The sequence below is a fragment of the Callithrix jacchus genome, chromosome 10 (assembly GCF_049354715.1).
Source record: "Callithrix jacchus isolate 240 chromosome 10, calJac240_pri, whole genome shotgun sequence".
Lineage (NCBI taxonomy): Eukaryota > Metazoa > Chordata > Mammalia > Primates > Cebidae > Callithrix > Callithrix jacchus.
The window spans coordinates 75956170-75978413 of record NC_133511.1 but is presented as its reverse complement, the minus strand read 5'-3'; the positions used below and the strand labels follow the sequence as shown (position 1 = coordinate 75978413).

Below are 22244 nucleotides of genomic sequence, written 5' to 3'. Positions count from 1 at the left end.
TTTTTTTTTAATTTTTATTGGATTTTAGGTTTTGGGGTACATGAGCAGAGCATGCAAGACAGTTGCGTAGGTACACACATGGCAGTGTGCTTTGCTTTTCTTCTCCCCTTCACCCACATTTGGCATTTCTCCCCAGGCTATCCCTCCCCACTTCCCCCTCCCACTGGCCCTCCCCTTTTCCCCCCAATAGACCCCAGTGTTTAGTACTCCCCTTTCTGTGTCCATGTGTTCTCATTTTTCATCACCCACCTATGAGTGAGAATATGCGGTGTTTCATTTTCTGTTCTTGTGTCAGTTTGCTGAGGATGATGTTCTCCAGATTCATCCATGTCCCTACAAACGACACAAACTCATCATTTCTGATTGCTGCATAATATTCCATGGTGTATATGTGCCACATTTTTCCAATCCAGTCTATTATCAATGGGCATTTGGGTTGATTCCAGGTCTTTGCTATTGTAAACAGTGCTGCAATGAACATTCGTGTACATGTGTCCTTATAGTAGAACGATTTACAGACTTTTGAATATATGCCCAGTAATGGGATTGCTGGGTCAAATGGAATTTCTATTTCTAAGGCCTTGAGGAATCGCCACACTGTCTTCCACAATGGTTGAACTAATACACACTCCCACCAACAGTGTAAAAGTGTTCCTTTTTCTCCACATCCTCTCCAGCATCTGTTGTCTCCAGATTTTTTAATGATCGCCATTCTAACTGGCGTGAGATGGTATCTCAATGTGGTTTTGATTTGCATCTCTCTGATGACCAGTGACGATGAGCATTTTTTCATATGATTGTTGGCCTCATATATGTCTTCTTTCGTAAAGTGTCTGTTCATATCCTTTGCCCACTTTTGAATGGGCTTGTTTGTTTTTTTCCTGTAAATCTGTTTGAGTTCTTTGTAAATTCTGGATATCAGCCCTTTCTCAGATGGGTAGACTGCGAAAATTTTTTCCCATTCTGTTGGTTGCCGATCCACTCTAGTGACTGTTTCTTTTGCCGTGCAGAAGCTGTGGAGTTTCATTAGGTCCCATTTGTCTATTTTGGCTTTTGTTGCCAATGCTTTTGGTGTTTTGTTCATGAAGTCCTTGCCTACTCCTATGTCCTGGATAGTTTTGCCTAGATTTCCTTCTAGAGTTTTTATGGTGCCAGGTCTTATGTTTAAGTCTTTAATCCATCTGGAGTTAATTTTAGTGTAAGGTGTCAGGAAGGGGTCCAGTTTCTGCTTTCTGCACATGGCTAGCCAGTTTTCCCAACACCATTTGTTAAACATGGAATCCTTGCCCCATTGCTTGTTTTTGTCAGGTTTATCAAAGATTGTATAGTTGTATGTATGTTGTGTTGCCTCCGGTGCCTCTGTTCTGTTCCATTGGTCTATATCTCTGTTTTGGTACCAGTACCATGCTGTTTTGATTACTGTAGCCTTGTAGTATAATTTGAAATCCGGTAGTGTGATGCCCCCCGCTGTGTTCTTTTTGCTTAGAATTGACTTGGCTATGCGGGCTCTCTTTTGGTTCCATATGAAGTTCATGGTGGTTTTTTCCAGTTCTGTGAAGAAAGTCGATGGTAGCTTGATGGGGATAGCGTTGATTCTGTAAATTACTTTGGGCAGTATAGCCATTTTCACGATATTAATTCTTCCTAACCATGAACATGGAATGTTTCTCCATCTGTTTGTGTCCTCTCTGATTTCGTTGAGCAGTGGTTTGTAGTTCTCCTTGAAGAGGTCTCTTACGTTCCTTGTGAGTTGTATTCCAAGGTATTTTATTCTTTTTGTAGCAATTGTGAATGGCAGTTCGTTCTTGATTTGGCTTTCTTTAAGTCTGTTATTGGTGTAGACGAATGCTTGTGATTTTTGCACATTGATTTTATATCCTGAGACTTTGCTGAAGTTGCTTATCAGTTTCAGGAGTTTTGGGGCTGAGGCAATGGGGTCTTCTAGGTATACTATCATATCGTCTGCAAATAGAGACAATTTGGCTTCCACCTTTCCTATTTGAATACCCTTTATTTCTTTTTCTTGCCTGATTGCTCTGGCTAGAACTTCCAGTACTATATTGAATAGGAGTGGTGAGAGAGGGCATCCTTGTCTAGTGCCAGATTTCAAAGGGAATGCTTCCAGTTTTTGCCCATTCAGTATGATATTGGCTGTTGGTTTGTCGTAAATAGCTTTTATTACTTTGAGATACGTTCCATCGATACCGAGTTTATTGAGGGTTTTTAGCATAAAGGGCTGTTGAATTTTGTCAAATGCCTTCTCTGCATCAATTGAGACAATCATGTGGTTTTGTTTTTGGTTCTGTTTATGTGGTGAATTACGTTTATAGACTTGCGTATGTTGAACCAGCCTTGCATCCCCGGGATGAATCCTACTTGATCATGATGAATAAGTTTTTTGATTTGCTGTTGCAATCGGTTTGCCAATATTTTATTTAAGATTTTTGCATTTATGTTCATCATGGATATTGGCCTGAAGTTTTCTTTTCTAGTTGGGTCTCTGCCGGGTTTTGGTATCAGGATGATGTTGGTCTCATAAAATGATTTGGGAAGGATTCCCTCTTTTTGGATTGTTTGAAATAGTTTTAGAAGGAATGGTACCAGCTCCTCCTTGTGTGTCTGGTAGAATTCGGCTGTGAACCCGTCTGGACCTGGGCTTCTTTTGTGTGGTAGGCTCTTAATTGCTGCCTAAACTTCAGACCTTGTTATTGGTCTATTCATAGTTTCAGCTTCCTCCTGGTTTAGGCTTGGGAGGACACAGGAGTCCAGGAATTTATCCATTTCTTCCAGGTTTACTAGTTTATGCGCATAGAGTTGTTTGTAATATTCTCTGATGATGGTTTGAATTTCTGTGGAATCTGTGGTGATTTCCCCTTTATCATTTTTTATTGCATCTATTTGGTTGTTCTCTCTTTTCTTTTTAATCAATCTGGCTAGTGGTCTGTCTATTTTGTTGATCTTTTCAAAAAACCAGCTCTTGGATTTATTGATTTTTTGAAGGGTTTTTCGTGTCTCAATCTCCTTCAGCTCAGCTCTGATCTTAGTTATTTCTTCTCTTCTGCTGAGTTTTGAGTTTTTTTGATCTTGCTCCTCTAGCTCTTTCAATTTTGACGATAGGGTGTCAATTTTGGATCTCTCCATTCTCCTCATATGGGCACTTATTGCTATATACTTTCCTCTAGAGACTGCTTTAAATGTGTCCCAGAGGTTCTGGCACGTTGTGTCTTCGTTCTCATTGGTTTTGAAGAACTTCTTTATTTCTGCCTTCGTTTCATTGTTTACCCAGTCAACATTCAAGAGCTAGTTGTTCAGTTTCCATGAAGCTGTGCGGTTCTGGGTCGGTTTCTGAATTCTGAGTTCTAACTTGATTGCACTATGGTCTGAGAGGCTGTTTGTTATGATTTCAGTTGTTTTGCATTTGTTGAGCAGTGCTTTACTTCCAATTATGTGGTCAATTTTAGAGTAGGTGTGATGTGGTGCTGAGAAGAGTGTGTATTCTGTGGATTTGGGGTGGAGAGTTCTGTAAATGTCTATCAGGTTTGCTTGCTCCAGGTCTGAGTTCAAGCCCTGGATATCCTTGTTGATTTTCTGTCTGGTTGATCTGTCTAGTATTGACAGTGGAGTCTTAAAGTCTCCCACTATTATTGTGTGGGAGTCTAAGTCCTTCTGTAAGTCATTAAGAACTTGCCTTATGTATCTGGGTGCTCCTGCATTGGGTCCATATATGTTTAGGATCGTTAGCTCTTCTTGTTGTATCGATCCTTTTACCATTATGTAATGGCCTTCTTTGTCTCTTTTGATCTTTGTTGCTTTAAAGTCTATTTTATCAGAGATGAGAATTGCAACTCCTCCTTTTTTTTGCTGTCCATTAGCTTGGTAAATCTTCCTCCATCCCTTTATTTTGAGCCTTTGTGTATCCTTGCATGTGAGATGGGTTTCCTGGATACAGCACACTGATGGGTTTTGGATTTTTATCCAATTTGCCAGTCTGTGTCTTTTGATTGGTGCATTTAGTCCATTTACATTTAGGGTTAATATTGTTATGTGTGAATTTGATACTGCCATTTTGATTCTAAGTGGCTATTTTGCCTGTTAGTTGTTGTAGATTCTTCATTCTGTTGATGCTCTTTAGCATTCAGTGTGATTTTGGAATGGCTGGTACTGGTTGATCCTTTCTATGTGTAGTGCCTCTTTTAGGAGCTCTTGTAAAGCAGACCTGGTGGTGACAAAATCTCTGAGTACTTGCTTGTTCGCAAAGGATTTTATTTTTCCTTCACTTCTGAAGCTCAGTTTGGCTGGATATGAAATTCTGGGTTGAAAGTTCTTTTCTAAGAATGTTGAATATTGGCCCCCACTCTCTTCTGGCTTGTAGTGTTTCTGCTGAGAGATCTGCTGTGAGTCTGATGGGCTTCCCTTTGTGGGTGACCCGACCTTTCTCTCTGGCTGCCCTTAGTATTCTCTCCTTTATTTCAACCCTGTTGAATCTGACGATTATGTGCCTTGGGGTTGCTCTTCTTGCGGAATATCTTTGTGGTGTTCTCTGTATTTCCTGCAATTGAGTGTTGGCCTGTCTTGCTAGGTGGGGGAAATTTTCCTGGATGATGTCCTGAAGAGTATTTTCCAGCTTGGATTCATTCTCTTCGTCCCCTTCTGGTACACCTATCAAACGTAGGTTAGGTCTTTTCACATAGTCCCACATTTCTTGGAGACTTTGTTCATTCCTTTTTGCGCTTTTTTCTCTAATCTTGGTTTCTCGTTTTATTTCATTGAGTTGGTCTTCGACTTCAGATATTCTTTCTTCTGCTTGGTCAATTCGGCTATTGAAACTTGTGTTTGCTTCGCAAAGTTCTCGTATTGTGTTTTTCAGCTCCTTTAATTCATTTATATTCCTCTCTAAATTATCCATTCTTGTTATCATTTCCTTGAATCTTTTTTCAAATCTTTTTTCAAGGTTCTTAGTTTCTTTGCATTGATTTAATACATGATCTTTTAGCTCACAAAAGTTTCTCATTATCCATCTTCTGAAGTCTAATTCCGTCATTTCCTCACAGTCATTCTCCATCCAGCTTTGCTCCCTTGCTGGTGAGGAGTTTTGGTCCTTTCTAGGAGGCGAGGTGTTCTGGTTTCGGGTGTTTTCCTCCTTTTTGCGCTGGTTTCTTCCCATCTTTGTGGATTTGTCCGCTGGTCGTCTGCGTAGTTGCTGACTTTTCGATTGGGTCTCTGAGTGGACACCCAGAATGTTGATGATGAAGTATTTCTGTTGCTTGGTTTTCCTTCTACCAGTCTAGCCCCTTCACTGTACGACTGTTGAGGTCCGCTCCAGACCCTGCTTGTCTGGGGTGCACCTCTAGCAGCTGTGGCACAGCGAGGGATGCTACCAGTTTCTTTTTCTGCTATCTTTGTCCCAGGATGATGCCTGCCTAATGTCAGTCTTTTGGATATAGAGGGGTCAGGGAGCTGCTTGAGGAGACAGTTTGTACTTTATAAGGGCTTAATTTCTGAGCTGTGAGCTCTGTTGTTCATTCAGGGCTGTTAGGCTGCTATGTCTGATTCTGCAGCAACAGAGCTCATTAAAAAACCCTTTTTTTTTCTCAAATGCTCTGTGTTGAAGGGTTTGGGCTTTATTTTTGGATGTCCATTGAGGTCCTGCCCAGCTAGGACACAGACTAGCCACTGTTTGGCTGCCGAGGCTCCGCCCTGCTGTTGTGTGATTCGCCCTGTTCCTGCAGGCTCTGCTGTGGTCTCCGCCACACCCTGCGGCGGAGTCTCTCTGTTGTAGCGGGTTGCCTCGTCAGCAGTGGGCGTGTATCTCAGTAGGGACGGGTTGCCTCGGCAACGGCTGGCTGCGTCAGCAATGGGCGTGTATCTCAGTTGGGGCGGGTTGCCTCGGTGATGGTGGACGCCCCTCCCCCTCAGAGCGTCTAGGGCCGTCTGCCGGGGGCTTGTTTGAAATCGCGGTTTTGTTCGTCCCACTGGGCCAACCCTAACGCCTGTCCCTGCGATCCCCTGGCTGGCCCACTGTCCAAGTCTAGCTCAGTCTCAAGTCCAGCCCTCTCACGTCTCCGGTTGCCAGTTCAACGGGGCACCCGGACAAGCGTGCCCTGTGGGGAGCGCTGGGTAGGGCCGGCCGCCGCCACCCCGGCTGCCAGCTTCGCCAGGTGGAGGTTCTGCCTGGCGTCCCGCGTCTCCTCTTCACTTGGGAATTTCCCCGTTCCGTGGGCAACAAAGATTAGTCTGGAAGTGCAGCTCAGACTCACCTTTCCACAGACACAACGAGAGCTCCAATCCTGTGTTGTTCTCACAGCGCCATCTTGGGTCCTCCGTGTATTTGTTTTATATGACCTGTGAGATTTATACTTTTGTGTGTTATTAGGATAGAGAGTGTCAACCTTTTGTTTCCATGTTAAAAACTTCTTTGACAACACACCCAACAGGAATCTGGGCGTACTCCTCACAGATGGCATGATACTTTGGCCTTCCTGTGACATCATGCCCTATACATGAAAAAAAATAAATAAATAAATAAAAATAAAAACTTCTTTGAGTGTTTCTTATAGGACTGGTGTAGTGGTAATGAATTCCATCAGCATTTCCTTATCTGGGAAAGACTTTATTACTCCTTGGCTTATTCTAGCAGGATATAAAATTTTGGGTTGACATTTTTTTTTCTTTAAACACTTTGAAAATAGAATCTCAATCTCCTGGCTTGTAAGGTTTCTGCTGAGAATACTGCTGTTAGTGTGTTGAGGTTTCCTTTATAGGTGACTAGATGCTTTTCTCTTGCTGGTTTTAGGATTTTTTCCTCCTTAATGTTAACCGTAGACGTTTTGATGACTAGGTCTCAAAGCTCCCTGCCTGAGACAAAAACATGGCCCCCAGGCCATATACCCTTCCTGTTCTCATCCTGCAGAGGGGTGGTGCCCAACTCCTGTACCCATAGCTGGAGCATATGTGGATATGCTCACCTCTCAGTTCTGGCCATGGGGCTCCTGTCCTGCTAGAGACTGGTTCACAAATTCTGGTCTGGAGATTGTCCAAACCAGTGTCTGCCACCTGTGCTGGCTGGCTGGTTTTTATGCAGCCCCCTTAGGATCAAGAATGGCCTTCTATCAGTGCCAGGAGATGGGAATGCATATGGAGCACTTCCCACTGCTGTTCCTTCTCACAGTCTCTCTATTGTTTTTCAAGTCAAATCCAGCTCTTGGTAGGGTCACAGAGCTCCCCGATGGCCTAGATTGCCTGGTTCCTCAGTGGAAATATGTATTGTGAGATACTCTCTCCCCCATCATATATGGGAGATTCACTCATAGTTGTTCACCATATCCACAGTGCAGGTTACTACCCACTCTATTTTTCAAACTATTCAAAGTTTTTTTGCTTTTATGTTGAGCTCCCATGTTCCTCCTTGGATAAAAGTTCACCATGTGAATCTATACACACTGTTTTGCTATTTCTAAGTGGGTAAGTTATGGTAACAAAGCTTCTAGCTTGCCATTTCACAGAAAAAAAAAACCTGCTAGAAATGGTCTTCTGTGTCTTCTACTATCCCATCCTTTCTGTCTCAGGCTAGAGGTTTCCTCTGTTCCATTCATCAATTACTGTTTCTCACACTGCTATAAAGAACTACCTGAGACTGGTAATTTATAAAGAAAAGAGGTTTGATTGACTCACATTTCCACAGGCTGGCTGTACAGGAGGCATGGTGGAGAGACCTCAGGAAACTACAATCATGGCAGAAGGGTGAAGGGGAAGCAAGTATGTTTTTACATGGCAGCAGGAGAGACAGCAAATTAAGGGGAAAATGCTACACGCTTTTAAACTACCAGATCTTGTGATAACTCATTCACTATCATAAAAACAGCAAGGGGAAAATCTTCCCCCATGATCCAATCACCTTTCACCAAGCCCCACCTCCAACTCTTGGGATCACAATTCAACATATGATTTGGGTGGGGACACAGAACCAAAACATGTCAACTACCTACTATTCTCTGATATAGCACTAGCAGTAATAGTGAAGATGTTACTGATTACTTGAGTACTGATTGTGTGACTGGTGAGAATTCTGTAACAGTGTTTATTAATTACTTATAATGTTTGAGGCAGTATGCTAACCAGTTTACATGCATGATATCATTTAATCTTGACAATAATGATATATTTTGTGTTGAATAAAAGCTAAAGTTTAGAGAAATTAGGTAACTTGCCAAAATCATAACCTAAGTTAAGGGTCAGATCGAGATTCTTATCTGTCTGGTGGCACAGGCCATGAGATTATCAAGTTTTAGCCTTCTTTGTGAATCTTTCTTCAGTATATCTGATAAATTTTCATCCGACTTCTGGTTTAATATGTCAAGTAAGGGGTTCTCATTCTCCAGGACATAGTTTCTTTCTTTGTTTGACAGCTTTAAACGTTAACAGATTCTCCCTAATATTAAGGAAGCATTAATATATTTTTCTGTAACTTTTAAACTATTATATCTTAATAAACCCTTTCAGGTATACACAGGGTAGAATGACTCTATTCTTATTAATGTTGGCTATATTATCAAATTGCATTTAAAATATATATATAAACAAAATTGGCCTGGCTATAAACAAGAAGTCACTTTTCAGCTGGATAAATGTATATTTAAAATTATATGTGTCTCATGTAAAAACCAAAAGCAAAATGACTCTGAGTTGCTTAATATTGACATTTTCAATTTTCTTTATTCTCTCTAGTCTGTACCTATATCTGAACTCAATAAATAGAGATAGGTAATGGAGTTAAGTACAAATGTTCCTTAATCAGCCTAAGTAAAATAATATAAAATACTTAAGTAAAAGGGATAGTAGCATGAGGAATATATAGCGATCACAAATTTGGAGAGATAACTTTGAGATATAATAAAATCTGCAGAATTAAAAGTTAGTCACATGTGAGAGTTCTATAAAATTTGAAGAACTTTTTGTTTCTAATTTTTGTCTTTCCATTTAATCTTCCTGTGCCAGTCTGTGTTTTTGTGAATTCATCATTTCTTATAGATGGACCTTTGTAAGAATATTGATTTAAACATGTTCAACATCTATGTTTTTGGTATTTATTATTTATCAAATATAGGGCCAGGAAGCATTAGGCAAGGCACAATTGTATAAGGTAAGGTTCTCTTCGTTTTCTTGTTAAAAACATAGAAAAATTAAACTATCAAAATAGAGAACAATGAACTCCCTTGTACTCATCATACAACTACAACAATCATTAACTCTGGGTCACTCTTTCTTTCCCCCTCTATTATACACTGGCATCCAACCCTTCTAATTTGATTATTCTGTAGCAAACTAGAGATATATTAATTGAATCCTATGAAATTGTCTGTATCCATTCATTTGACCGACAAAATGATAATTACATAAGATTCAACTTCATATCATTTTGTTCATAAATATTAGAGTATTTCTAAAAGATAAGAGCTGTTTTTTTCTTAACCACAGTGTCATTTATCATACCTAAAAAATGGTAACTAATAATATCACCATCTGCAGTCTTTATATTTCCCCACTTGAAGTATGTGTGTGTGTGTATTGCTCATTTACTATCTTTTCACAGTTAGTTTGTTTGAATTCACACCCAGACAAGGTCTAGGTATGCATTTGGTTGATAGGTCTCTTTTTTTTTTTTGAGATGGAGTCACACTCTGTCACCCAGGCTAAGTGGTGTGATCTCGGCTCACTGCAACCTTTGCCTTCCAGTTTCAAGCAATTCTCATGCCTCAGCCTCCCAGGTAGCTGGGACTACAGGCACACGCCACCACACCAGCCAATTTTTGTATTTTTAGTAGACAGGGGTTTCACCATGTAGGCCAGGCTGGCCTCAAACTCCTGAACTCAAGTGATCCCCCTGCCTGGGCCTTCCAAAGTGCTGAGATCACAGGTGAAAGCCACCACTCCTGACCACTTAAATTTTTCTTAATCTATAGCTTCTTATTTCTTGGATTTTCTTCCATGTAATTTGTTAAGGAAATTGCTCTTCCTTAATTTCAATTTAGAATTTTCAAGGAATTTGAAAATTCTAATGATTTTAAAGTGAAAATAATTTTAATAATTTTCATTTCAGCTTTACAAAGGGTATAGGAAACACAAATATAACTCATCTTAAGTAAAAGCTCACTTTATTTCTCTTAAGATAACCTTTGTTGATTACTTACCTGCTAGGCACCATTCTAAGTACTTTCATATTCATAGCAACTCTGTAGACCCCATATTGCAAAACACCACATTACACAGATCACATAACGTATTGGCCTTTTGAAGGAGTCAGTTGAAAGCAAGGTTCCCACTGGGTGCAGTGACTCACACCTGTAATCTCAGCACTTTGGGAGGCCAAGGCAAGCAGATCGATTGAGCCCAGGAATTCAAGACCAGACTGGGCAAAATGGTGAAACCCGTCTCTACCCTCCCCCCCAAAAAAGCCATATGTGGTGGCGCATATTTGTAGTAACAACTACTTGGCTGGATTGCTTGACCCCGGGAGGACGAGGCTGCAGTGAGCTGAGATCATGCCACTGCACTCCAGCCTGGGCAACAGAAGGAGACCCTGTCTCCAAAAGAAGAAAAAGATTCCACTGGGGTGTTTTGTTTTTTTGAGAACACAGTAATGTAGCAATTAGTGGAAAAGCCCCAAATGATAGCATTTCTTCTATTTGTTGTCCAGGAAATTAGTAAAATTCCAACGTTTATAATTTATGAGAAAGGAAAAGGAATTGAAATGGAACTCACCTTATTTCCTCTATTTAAGTACTGCATTTTAAATTTATTCTTAAAAATCAAACAATTCTTATTGCTATCAGTTTTGATTTTTTTTAAATTAAAAGTATATCTTCAACTGTTTGCTGAGTCATTATGTATAGATTTCTGACTCTTAAAAGGCAGTGAGCTTCAAAAAGTGAGTAGGTTGTTAGGCCTGAGAGAGTTTGGAATGTCAACACTTTGTAGTGACGAGAATCTCAAATTTCCTTTAAAATATACAAATCCACGATGATATGATTCATCTTTTCTTAGAAAAGATTTGGCTTTAGGAACTATAGTCTTAATATAGACATTAAAGGCTATATAAGATATAAAAGATATTTTGGTTAAAAATCAAAATTAGATATTTTTGTATGGTGAATTATTGACAATTAGTGAATCTCAGTAAGGGTAAATGGGTTTCATTGTACTATTCAGATTATACCTGAATATTTACATGCACACATACATGTGTATGTAAATGCATACAAAATATTTGGAAGAAAACATAAAGTGATTAATATGGCTGGAAGTGGAGGGTAGAGTGCCTCATAATTGGATTGGGCGGCAAGAACTTGAATGTTTTCCCTACCAATTTCTGTATTGTTTGGGGTTTTTGTTTTGTTTTGTTTTTTGTTTTTCTTTTTAGACAGAGTCACCAGGTGCCAGGCTGGAGCACAGTGGCGCAATCTCAACTCACTGCAGCCTCCCCCTCCCAGGTTCAAGCAATTCTCCTTTTTCAGCCTCCTGAGTAGCTGGGACTACAGGCAGGTGCCACCACACCCAGCTAATTTTTGTATTTTTAGTAGAGATTCGGTTTCACCATGTTGGCCAGGATAATCTCGATCTCTTGACCTCATGATCCACCTGCCTTGGCCTCCCAAAGTGCTGGCAGTACAGGCATCAGCCACTGCGCCTGCCCTGTTTGGGTTTTTATATTTAGTTGTTTAAAAGATTCAAAATAACCAATATGTATTTACATTCATCAGCTCCTTGAAGGCAACAATGCTGTGAAATGATTCAAGTTTTAAGGTACAGAAGAATCTAGTTGAAATTATTTTGAAGGGAGTGACTGGGGGTGAGTCAGTAATAATATTAGTAATAATGATAATATAACAGCTACTATTAAATATTTACTCTTTGCTAGGTACTATATTAAACATTTTAGGTGCATAAAATTGTTTTTATAAAAAAACCACATAAGGTATATCACAGTATTTTCATTCTAAAGATTTTATTTTATTTTTTAATTTATTTATTTTACTTTAGGTGCATACTATATCTGGCATTTCTCCCCATGTTATCCCTCCCTCCCCACCCCTCATTGTCTCTCCCCTACCCCACCCCCCAACTGTCCCCTGTGTGTGATGCTCCTCTCCCTGAGTTCACATGTTCTCATTGTTCAACACCCACCTATGAGTGAGAACATATGGTGCTTGGCTTTCTGTTCTTTGGTCAGTTTGCTGAGAATGATGGTTTTCAGAGTCATCCAAGTCCCTACAAAGGACACAAACTCATCGTTTTTTATGGCTGCGTAGTATTCCATGGTGTACATGTACCACATTTTCTTTGTCCAGTCTATTATTGATGGGCATTTGGGTTGATTCCAGGTCTTTGCTATTGTACACAGGGCTGCAGTGAACATACGTGTGCATGTATCTTTATAGTAGAACGATTTATAGTTCTTTGGGTATATACCCAATAGTGGGATTGCTGGATCAAATGGAATTTCTATTTCTAGATCCTTGATAAATCACCACATTGTCTTCCACAGTGGTTAAACTGATTTACACTACCAACTGTGTAAGAGTATTCCTGTTTCTCCACATCCTCGCCAGCATCTGTTGTCTCCCAGATTTTTAATGATCACCATTCTAACTGGCGTGTGATAATATCTCAGTGTGGTTTTGATTTGCATCTCTCTAATGACCAGTGATGATGAGCATTTTTTCATATGTTTGTTGGCCTCATGGATGTCTTCTTTTGTCAAATGTCAGTTCATATCCTTTGCCCACTTTTGAATGGGGATGTTTGTTTTTTTCTTGTAAATCTGTTTTAGTTCTTTGTTGGTTCTGGATATTAGCCCTTTGTCAGATGGGTAGATTGCAAAATTTTTTTCCCATTCTGTTGGTTGCCGATTCACTTGAGTGATGGTTTCTTTTGCTGTACAGAAGCTCTGAATTTTAATTAGATCTCATTTGTCTATCCTGGCTTTTACTGCCATTGCTTTTGCTGTTTTAGTCATGAAGTCCTTGCCTATGCCTATGTCCTGGATGGTTTTGCCTACATTTTCTTCTAGTGTTTTTATGGTGTTAGGTTTTATGTTTAAATCTTTGATCCATCTGGAGTTAATTTTAGTGTTCGGTGACAGGAAGGAGTCCAGTTTCTGCTTTCTGCACGTTGCTAGCCGGTTTTTCCAACACAATTTATTAAACATGGAATCCTTTCCTTATTCCTTGTTTTTTTCTGGGTTTGTCAAAGATCAGATGGTTGTAGACGTGTGGTGTTTCTTCTGGAGTCTCTGTTCTGTTCAATCGGTCTATGTCTCTGTTTTGGTACCAGTACCATACTGTTTTGATTACTGTAGCCGTGTAGTATACTTTGAAGTCTGGCAGTGTGATGCCTCTGGCTTTGTTCTTTTTGCTTAGGATTGTCTTGGCTATGCAGGGTCTCTTGTAATTCCATATGAAGTTTAAAGTGGTTTTTTCCAGTTCTGTGAAGAAGATCATTGGTAGCTTGATAGGGATAGCATTGAATCTATAGATCACTTTGGGCAGTATGGCCATTTTCACGATACTGATTCTTCCTAACCATGAGCATGGAATGTTTCTCCATCTGTTTGTGTCCTCTCTTATTTTATTGAGCAGTGGTTTGTAGTTCTCCTTGAAGAGGTCCTTTACATCCTTTGTTAGTTGTATTCCTAGGTATTTTATTATCTTTGTAGCACTTGTGAATGGGTGTTGGCTCTCTGTTTTTCTGTTATTGATATATAGGAGTGCTTGTGATTTTTTCACATTGATTTTGTATCCTGAGACTTTGCTGAATTTGCTTATCAGTTTGAGAGGATTTTGGGCTGAGAGGATGGGGTCTTCTAGATATACAGTCACGTCATCTGCAAATAGAGACAGTTTGACTTCCTCCTTTCCTAATTGAATACCCTTTATTTCTTTTTCTTGCCTGATTCCTCTGGCTAGAACTTCTAATACTATATTGAATAGGAGTGGTGGGAGAGGGCATCCTTGTCTAGTGCCTGATTTCAAAGGGAATTCTCTCAGCTTTTGCCCATTCAGTATGATGTTGGCTGTAGGTTTGTCATATATAGCTTTTATCATTTTATGATACGTTCCATCAATACCTAGGTTATTGAGAGTTTTTAGCATGAAGCACTGTTGAATTTTATCAAAGGCCTTCTCTGCATGTATTGAGATAATCATGTGGTTTTTGTCTTTGTTTCCATTTATGTGATGGATTACATTTATGGATTTGCATATGTTGGACCAGACTTGCATCCTTGAGATGAAGCCTACTTGGTTGTGATGGATAAGCTTCTTGATGTGATGTTGCTGCAATCTGTTTGCCAGCATTTTACTGAAGATTTTGCACCAATATTCATCATGGATATTGGCCTGAAGGTTTGTTTTTTAGTTGAGTCTCTGCCTGGTTTTGCTGTCAGGATGATGTTGGTCTCATAAAATGAGTTTGGGAGGATTCTCTCCTTTTATATTGTTTGATACAGTTTCATAAGGAATGAAACCAGCTCCTCGTTGTACATCTGGTAGAATTCAGCTGTGAACCTGTCTGAACCTTTTTTGGTTGGTAGGCTATTGTTTGCTGTCTCTACTTCAGCCCTTGTTATTGGTCTATTCAGGGTTTCAGCTTCCTCCTGGTTTAGTTTTGTTAGAGTACAAGTATCTAGGAATTTATCCATTTCTTCCTGGTTTACTGGTTTATGTGACTAGAACTGTTTGTAGCAATCTCTGATGGTAGTTTGTATTTCTGTGGGATCAGTGGTGATATCCCCTTTATCGTTGTTTATTGCATCTATTTGATTCTTCACCCTTTTCTTTTTTATTAATCTGGCTGGCGGTCTGTCTATTTTGTTGATCTTTTTAAAAAACCAGCTCTTGGCTTTATTGATTTTTTGAAGGGTTTTTTGTGTCTCTATCTCCTTCAGTTCTGCTCTGATCTTAGTTATCTCTTGTCTTCTGCCAGCTTTTGGGTTTTTTTTTTTTTTTTATCTTGCTCCTCTAGTTCTTTCAATTTTGATAATAGGGTGTCAATTTTAGATCTTTCTTCTCTTCTCTGGTGGGCATTTATTGCTATAAATTTCCCTCTCGATACTGCTTTAAAGGTATCCCAGCGATTCTGGTAAGTTGTGTCTTCATTCTGGTTGGTTTCACAGAACATCTTTATTTCTGCCTTCATTTCATTGTTTATCCAGTCAACATTCAGAAGCAAGTTGTTTAGTTTCCAAGTGGTTGTGCGAGTTTGAGTGTGTTTCTTGATCCTGAGTTCTAGTCTGATTGCACTGTAATCTGATAGACTGTTTGTTATGATTTCTGTTCTTTTGCATTTGCTGAGGAGTAATTTACTTCCATTGATATGGTCAATTTTAGAAAAAGTGCAATGTGGTGCTGAGAAAAATGTACATTCTGTAGATTTGGGGTGGAGCGTTCTGTATGTCTATTAGATCCGCTTGGTCCAGCTCTGCATTCAAGTCCTGGATATCCTTGTTAATTTTCTGTCTTATTGATCTGTGTAATATTGACAGTGGAGTATTGAAGTCTCTCAATATTATTGTGTGGGAGTCTAAATCACGTTTTAGGTCGTTAAGAATTTGCTTTATGTATCTGGGTGCTCCTGTGTTGGGGGTGTATATATTTAGGATAGTTAGTTCTTCCTGTTGGATTGATCCTTTTACCATTATGTAATGTCCTTCTTTGTCTCCTTTGATCTTTGTTGGTTTGAAGTCCATTTTATCAGAGACTAGGATTGCAACCCCTGCTTTTTTTTGTTCTCCATTTGCTTGGTAAATCTTCTTACATCCCTTTATTTTGAATCTATATGTGTTTTTGTATGTGAGATGGCTTTCTTGAATACAGCACACCAATGGGTTCTGACTTTTTATCCAGTTTGCCAGTCTGTGTCTTTTCATTGGGGCGTTTAGGCCATTTACATTCAATGTTAATATTGTTATGTGTAAATTTGATCCTTCCATTTTGTTACTGGCTGGTTTTCTTTCTCATTAGTTGGCTCATTTTCTTCATTGCACTTTTGGTCTTTTCCATCTGGTTTGCCTTTGCAGTGACTGGTACTTGTTCCTTTCCATGCTTAGTGTTTCTTTCAGGAGCTCTTGTAGGGCAGGTCTGGTGGTGACAAGATCTCTCAATAATTGCTTGTCCGTAAAGGATTTTATTTCTCCTTCACTTATGAAGCTTAGTTTGGCTGGATATGAGATTCTCGGTTGAAAGTTCTTTTCTTTAAGGATGTTGCATATTGGCCCTCACTCTCTTCTGGCTTATAGAGTTTCTGCTGAGAGATCTGCTGTGAGTTTGATTGGCTTCCCTCTGTGGGTGACCTGACTTTTCTCTCTGGCTGCCCTTACCATTTTTTCCTTCATTTTGACTCTGGTGAATTTGATGATTATGTGCCTTGGGGTTGCTCTTCTTGAGGAATATCTTAGATTTTATTAATTAAAGGGTTGTGGGGAGCCTACACAGCTAAATAAATAGAAGTGCTAAAATTTGAATATGTCTGTTTTATTATAGAATCCCAAGTCTTAAACCACAGGGCTAGAATGTGAATAATGAGAATGGGAAAGAAATAGGAAAACAGTTTTTCTAAAGTCATAGCTCTGAAAGGGGTTAAAATGGTCAGGTTGGTTGGGTCGGTGGTATGTAGGGCCTTAGCCAGAGGGTTGGACCTTAGATTCAAACAGAAAAGGACCTTGTTTCTCAAACTGACCAAAATGAGGATTCAGGAAAGGGTGAGTTGTAATCAGAACTCAATTGCCTAGGGTTTATCCTGAAATGTCACTTAAGGAAGCCCTTAATACTGTATAGATACATGTAAAGTAAAATTTAACCATGTGGATGCTATGCTGGGGTTGCAGTTGACAGTTTGCAAGCAGCAATAGATCAGGTAATCCAATTTGCAGGGAGAATTTCTGCTGCTAAGGGACCTTCTCTATTAATATCTTGCTTCAATTAATCAATTCATTGCACTCTGCTTTAAAAACATCTAACAATAGTTATACTTTTCTTGAGCAAGTGTTAAAGTTTCTCATTAATGAAAAGGGATCAGTTGTCCTTATATCTGTTAATTTCTTTCTGTGTTTGTTTTATTTGTTTGCATTTCTTTTTTTTTTTTTTTACTGTAGGGAGGGGTATTATGCTGTTGCCCAGGCTGGAGTGCACTTGCATGATAATAGTCTACCGCAGCCTCAACCTTTTGGTTGATCCTCCCACCTCAACCTCTCAAGCTGGATGTACAGGCTGCTAAGTTTTTGTTTGTTTTTGGTGTGTGTGTGTGTGTGTGTGTGTGTGTGTTTAAATAAATATAGGGTCTCCCTACGTTGCCCAGACTGGTCTCAAACTACTGGACTCAAGCAATCCTTCTGCCTTGGCCTCCCAAACTGCTGAGATTACAGGTGTGAGCCACTACACCAGACCTTATTTGCATTTCTTTTTTTTTTTTTAAGACAGGGTTTCACCATGTTGGTCAGGCTGGTCTTGAACTCCCGACCTCAGGTGATCCTCCCACCTTGGCCTCCAAAGTGCTTGGATTACAGGCATGAGCCACCATGCCCGGCCTTGCATTTCTTTACTCTAGTACTGTGCCAGGTTCTTTTTTGTTGTTGTTTTTTGTTTTTGTTTTGTTTTTTTGTTTGTTACTGTTGCTTTACCACAATTATTGGAATCAATTAGTGTTGCTTCTCCAATTTAGTCTTTTTCAGAGTTGTTTTGGCATTTTAGCTTCTTTACATTTTCACTGGAATTTTAAACTCAGTTTTACAACTTCTACTATCCTCACTTTCCCCCTCCCTGCCAAAAAAAATGAACATACAAACAAAAAAACCTGGTGACATTTAGATTGGGATTGTAGCACATCTGTAGATTTATTCAAACATAGATTAACTTGTAGGAGAATTGACATCTTGACAATATCAAGTTGGCTAACCTTTGAACAACATACATCTCCCTATTTGTTTAGGAGGAAGTTTATTTAGTTTTCCTCAGCAATGTTTTGTAATTTTTATTGTCCAGGTGTTTCACATCTTTTGACATATGTATTCCTAAGTAATTTGTTTTTTTAAAAATAGAGACATGGTCCCATTCTGTTGCCTAGGCTGATGTCAAACTCCTGGCCTCAAGCAGTCCTCCCATCTCAGACTCCCAAAATGCTGGGATTACAGGTGTGAGCCACCATACCTAACCTAGTTCATATTCCTGATACTATTATAAATGACATTTTTTATCTAAGTTTCTGGTTTGCTCATTGCTAGTAGGAAGCAATGTAGTTGATTTTTGCATATTGACACTGTGTTCTACTACCTTGCTAAACTTATTTGTTCTAGACACTCTTTGGAGATTCTACTCTTTGTAGATTTTCTCTGTAGATTTTCAGCAATCAGGTTACTTTTTTTTTTTTTTTTTCTTGATTGCACAGGCTAAAACCTGGAACACAAAGTTGAATACAAGTGGTGATAGAGGGCGTGCCTATCTGTCTTATTTCTGATCTTAGTACAAAAGCATTCGGTTTTTCAAGATTCAGTATGATGTTAACTGTAGGTTTCACATCAGTGCTCTTTATCAGATTAAGGAAATCTGTTTTTTCTTTTAGTGTACTCAGAGTTTTTAACAGAAGTGTATGCTCATTTTTGTCAAATGCTTTTTCTGTTTGTATTGAAATGATCATGTCATTTTTCTTAGTTTGTTACTTTTTTATGTAAACATGTTAAAATGAATCCTGTTGATTGCTTTTCAAATATAAATCAACCCTGTATTCCTGTGTTAACCCCACTTGGTTATGATGTAGTCTATCTTAGGCTTTTATTACACGATTGGATTCAATTTCCAAAAAAAAAAAAGAAAAAAAGCATGGCTTTTTTTTTTAAAAGTATTTTTACAACTGTGTTTCTGAGGGATGTTGGACTGAAGTTTTCTTATAATGTCTTTATCACATTTTGGTATCAGGGTAATGCTGGCCTTATAGAATGAGTTGGAAAGTATTCGATAGTTTTCTGGTTTTTTTAGAAGAGTTTGTGTAGAATTGCTATTATTTTTTCCTTAAATGTTTACTAGAATTTACCAGTGAAGCCATCTGGAACTGTAGGGATTTTTGTTTGTTTTTGTGGAAACCTTTTTAACTATATTTTTTTGTTTCTTCAGTTGATAGAAGGTTATTTAGATTATGTCTTCACGAGTGAGTTTTGGTAGCTTGTGTCTTTTTTTTAAGTTTTTTGAGATGGAATTTTGCTCTTTGCCCAGGTTGGAGTGCAGTGGCGCCTCTCACTCACTGCATCCTCTGCCTCCTGGGTTCAAGGATTCTTCTGCCTCAGCCTCCCGAGTAGCTGGGATTACAGGCATGTGCCACCATACCCAACTAATTTTTGTATTTTTAGCATTTTTGTAGAGTTGGTTTTTTTTTTTTTTAGTAGAGACAGGGTTTCACCATGTTAGCCAGGCTGGTCTCAAACTCTGGACCTCAAGTGATCCAGCAGCCTCGACCTCCCAGAGTGCTGGGATTATAGGCTTGAGCCACCATGCCCAGCCAGTAGTTTTTGTCTTTTAGAGAATTTCTTTATTTCATCTAAGTTGTCAAGTTTATTTATAGGAAGTATTTCATAATATTCCCTTATGATCCTTTTAATAGTAACAGAAATTCTGACCAGGCGTGGTGGCTCACGCCTGTAATCCCAGCACTTTGGGAGGCCAAGCTAGGCAGATCACAAGATGAGGAGATCGAGACCATCCTGGCTAACATGGTGAAACCCCGTCTCTACTAAAAATACAAAAAATTAGCCGGGCATGGTGGCATGTGCCTGTAGTCCCAGCTACTCGGGAGGCTGAGGCAGGACAATCGCTTGAACCCAGGAGGCAGAAATTACACTAAGCCAAGATCACACCACTGCGCTCCAGCCTGGGTGACAGAATGAGACTCCATCTCAAAAAAACAAAAGAGGAATCCAAGGGATCCAAGATGGCCAAATAGGAACAGCTCTGGAGTGCAGTTCCCAGAGAGGAACAACACAGAGGGTGGGTGATCACCGAATTTCCAAACGAGTTTTTACTTCCCACAGACCAGAAGATTCTCAGGCTGAAAAGTGCCATGAGTTTCCAGCATGGCTGTTTCAGCCAGCACAGCAAGTCTCCACACAAAAACTCCCACCAATCTGGGCAGCCATTTCAACTGGCACCTGGAACGCCTGGGAGATAGAGCCACCCATTCAACTGAATAAAAGCTGGCTGAAACAGGGAGCCAGGTGATCTGGCTTTGTGGGCCCCACCCCCACAAAGACCAGCAATCTGAAACGTTCTGCATTAAGAGTTTTGCTGGACCTGTGATGGTTCAGCTCTGTGTTGGCAAGGGTGTCCGCCACTACTGCCAAGGCAGTCTGCCATTACTAAGGCAGACCGCCATTACCAAGGCAGATATAACTATACCCCTGTAAACAAAATCACAAGGATGTTCACACAGCAGCTGGGCAGAGCCCACAGCAGCTCAGCAACACCTCTGCTGGCAGACTGTGACTAGGCTGCCTCCTTGCTGGGCAGGGCATCTCCGAAAAAAGGCAGCAGCACGTCAGAAACTTATAAATGAAGCCCCACCTTCCCAGGACAAAGCACTGGGGAAAAAAGGCAGTTATGATTTCCGCTGAAGCACACTTAAACATACCTGCCCAGCAGCTCTGAGTGGAACAATGGAGCTCCCAGCACAGCACTTGAGCTCCTCTAAGGGAAATACTGTCTCCTCAAGCAGCTCCCTGACTGCTGTATATCCAAAGAGACACCTCATAAAGGAGAGCTCAGCCTGACATCTGGCAGGTATCCTTCTGGGACAAAGATAACAGAAGAAACTGGCAGCAATGCTTATTGTTTTGCAGCCACCGCAGGTGATCCCCAGGCAAGTAGGGTCTGGAGTAGACCTCCAGCAGTCCTACAGCAGAGGGGCCTGACTGTTAGAAGGAAAACTAAAAAACAGAAAGAAATAACTTTAACATCAACAAAAAGGACATCCACTCAGAGAACCCATCCAAAAGTCACCAACTACAAAGACCACAGGTAGATAAATCCACAAAGATGGGAAGAAACCAGTGCAAAAAGGATAAAAACACCCAAACCAGAACACCTCTCCTCCTCCAAGGGGGATCACAACTCCTCACAAGCAAGGGAACAGGACTGAATGGAGAATGAGTCTGATGAATTGACAGAAACAGTCTTCAGAAGGTGAGTAATAACAAACTTCTCTGAGCTAAAAGAACCTGTTCTAACCCAATGCAAAGAAACTAAGAACCCTGAGAAAAGGTTTGATGAAATGCCAACAAGAATAAACAGCTTAGAGAAGAATATAAATGACTTGATGGAGCTCAAAAACACAACACGAGAACTTCGTGAAGCATACACAAGTTTCAATAGCTGTATGGACCAAGCAGAAGATTGGATATCAGAGATTAAAGAGCAACTCAATGAAATAAAATGAGAAGGCAAGATTAGAGAAAAAAAGAGTGAAAAGAAATGAACAAAGCCTCCAAGAAATAGGGATTATGTGAAAAGACCTATGTTTGATAGGTATACCTGAATGTGATGGAGAGAATGAATCCAAGCTGGAAAACACTCTTCAGGATATTATCCAGGAGAACTTCCCCAACCTAGTAAGGCCAGTCAACATTCAAGGCAAGGAAATGCAGAGAATACCACAAAGATATTCCTCAAGAAGAGCAACCCCAAGGCACATAATCGTCAAATTCACCAGGTTTGAAATGAAGGAAAAATGCTAAGGGCAGCCAGAGAGAAAGGTCAGGTTACCCACAAAAGGAAGCCCATCAGACTCACAGCAGATCTCTTGGCAGAAACCCTATAAGCCAGAAGAGAGTGGGGCCAATAGTCAACATCCTTAAAGAAAACAACTTTCAACCTAGAATTTCATATCCAGCCAAACTAAGCTTCATAAATGAAGGAGAAATAAACTCCTTTATGAACAATCAGTTGCTGAGAGATTTTGTCACCACCAGGCCTGCCTTACAAGAGCTCCTGAAAGAAGCACTAAACATAGAAAGGACCAGTATCAGCTACTCCAAAAATGTACCAAATGGTAAAGAGCATCGACACAAGAAACTGCATCAACTAACAGACAAAACAACCAGCTGGCATCAAAATGGCAGGATCAAATTCACACATAATATTAACCTTAAATGTAAATAGGCTAAATGCTCCAATCAAAAGACACAGACTGGCAAATTGGATAAAAAGTAAAAT

General features: G+C 39.8%; 1 protein-coding gene across 4 annotated transcripts in view; it reads left to right on the top strand.

Moving 5' to 3' along the window:
- SBF2 (SET binding factor 2) overlaps positions 1–22244 on the top strand; it is a 495691-nt gene that overhangs the window by 177504 nt on the left and 295943 nt on the right. The gene's annotated exons all lie outside the window — the stretch shown is intronic.